The sequence below is a fragment of the Vitis riparia genome, chromosome 11 (assembly GCF_004353265.1).
Source record: "Vitis riparia cultivar Riparia Gloire de Montpellier isolate 1030 chromosome 11, EGFV_Vit.rip_1.0, whole genome shotgun sequence".
NCBI classification, from domain to species: Eukaryota; Viridiplantae; Streptophyta; class Magnoliopsida; order Vitales; family Vitaceae; genus Vitis; species Vitis riparia.
Genome location: NC_048441.1, coordinates 6,049,259 through 6,051,762, shown reverse-complemented (window position 1 = coordinate 6,051,762; position 2,504 = coordinate 6,049,259). Strand labels below are relative to the sequence as shown.

Below are 2,504 nucleotides of genomic sequence, written 5' to 3'. Positions count from 1 at the left end.
CCTTTGCTAGCACAATTGAACTAGCTTGCAAAGCTGTATATGCTCAGAATTGCTACTTGTGCACTTTCAAAATTCTACGAGGGAAAACTACAACTTTCTTTTGATCAGACAAAACATGCTTTTTTCGGAACAGATCAGTGAGCAATCGTCAGACATGGTTTCATCTAACCATTCTTGCTTATAGATGACAAGTCAAATATCAGTGGAAGTGGCGCATGATCCCTCCAGCAGATCAGCTCATACAACTTCTGGCGTGGAAAGATTTGTTGGCAGGAATCGCAGTCCTAGACAACTGGTTATTGCATCTATAAGAACCCCGCTGCTTGAAGATTCCCAACCTGAAAACTATTGATCTGTCTTGAAACCAGCCTATGGGTGAGACACCAAGGCTAATCTACTGGAATGAAGCATTGCAATACCTTAGGCTACCATGGAAATGCAATGGAAGTTGTCTTTCTTGACAAGCTTGATCATGGGATGCAAATCATTGTATTACTAAGACAATGCTTCAAAATGAGGCCATTAAAGCCTACCACAAGGGATTGTCTGCTAGGTTGCTTAGGCAAGCTACGTATACAACTACAAGACTTGGATCGTTCAAGGTCCTGACTAATAAAGTTGTTGCTGCTAACGATGGAAAACCATTACCTCTGTATCAGAAAGCTCTTTGTGGCGTGACTGCTGGAGCTAGTGGAGCAACTGTTGGTAGTCCTCCAGATTCATCACTCATTCTTATGCAAGCTGATGCCACTTTACCTGTTGCTCGATGCCAGAATTACAAAAATGCTTTCCATGGACTATATTGTTGCGGATGAATGGATTCTAGCACTTTGGCAAGGCACAGGTCTTATTGCAGTGCGAGCAATGGCATTGAACATGGAGATGTTTGCATCCTATGATCAAAGTGTTGAGTTTTTCAAGGATTTCCTTGGTTTAGGCGAAACTAGTACTGCAATGGGGCCCAATGTTGTTTCGAGGTTCTTTGCTTCAGCATTTAGTTTACCCTTTGATTATGTTAAAACTCAAATACAGAGGATGCAACCTGATGCCAATGGGAAGTATCTGTATACCAGTTCTTTGAATCATGCCATGAAAACATTGAAATATGGAGGACCTTTAAAATTCCACATCGGATTTTCTGTCCATTGTGTTAGGATTGCTCCATATGTCATGTTAACTTGGATCTTCTTGCTTGAACCAAATCCATAAGTTGGAGGAATCCATGGGGTTGTAAACCTCATCAATGCCAGGAAATGCTAGCTTACTTGGATGGGCCATGAGTTGCTTAACTCTTAAGAGCAAACCTTTAGAACAAGCTCCAGTGGCTTCGGAAAGCTCTCTGCTCGCTGGTTTTTGTTACATTCATTTTCTAGAGCTTGCCCAATTTTTGTTACTGCCATCACCTTTGGTTCTTTAATCTTGTTAAGTGTGGTCAGCTCACAGCGACTTGGTCTCGATGATGGCTCAGACAAAGGTTTCACTTGATTGAATTTCTGGATTCTTGAAGGAGGAAAAGTTGCAAGAAGATGCAACCATTGTTCTGTCATAGGGCATCATTAACATGGCTATATCTCTTTGAAGCGTGTGAATTGGACAGTTTAGTAATTCCAAATGAGTTGTATATGTTACTTTTGAGCTATTATTAGTACTGTTGAATACTTAGGTTTTAGTATTAAAATTGTCCATTTTCTACTATTGTTGCCTATTGTAATTGCCCATATGCATATATTTTGAATCAAAATGACCATATATAAGTATGTTTTTTCCTATCATAAACAACACTTTTCTCCTATAATAAAGAACTTTTTTTTTCCCAGCAATTTGAGTCCATTGACCTATAAATTATTACTTGTGCTCCCCTATTTTGATTGCAGCCACCTACCAAATTATTACATGTTGTATACTTGAAAAATAAATAAATAAACCCTTAATTTTGTGCCAAACTTTTCATGTATTTATTTAATTTAACTTAAATTACTGTAATTACTTAATCACTATTACTTATTGAATAATTGAAGTTAATCCTTTTCTTTCCCCTATTTTTTTCCCCAAAACTTAGCTCCACTTAATTTAAAAACCATTTTTAGTAAAATACAATTACCACATCTCATGTAGGGATAAAAAGGTCAAAATATGATCCCATTTTGCAAAAAATAACCTTCACCTTTTTTTTTATAAAAAAAAAATGCTATATTTTTCTTTTGTGATAAAAATACCTTTCATTAAAATTTATGATAAGGAGTGGTTTAGTTCATTAGAGGTTATATTTAAATTTAAATTCATGAAAATTATTCTTTTAAAGTAGTGAATATTTCAAGCTTTTAGTAAAAATATTTATTTTATACACTTAAAACTAATTTTCACCTCATATTAAATGATCCATTTCCACTTTATTACACATCATTGAAACCCAACTATAATATTATTGAATCTTTGATAAAAACCATCCTATTCCAAACTACACCATATCATGAAGAAAAAAACTTATGTTGTCACCAAATACC

At 35.6% G+C, this 2,504-nt stretch overlaps 1 pseudogene; it reads left to right on the top strand.

The window, feature by feature from the left end:
• Window positions 1-249: 249 nt before the first annotated feature.
• LOC117925669 lies at window positions 250-1,606 on the top strand (annotated as a pseudogene).
• Window positions 1,607-2,504: the final 898 nt, after the last annotated feature.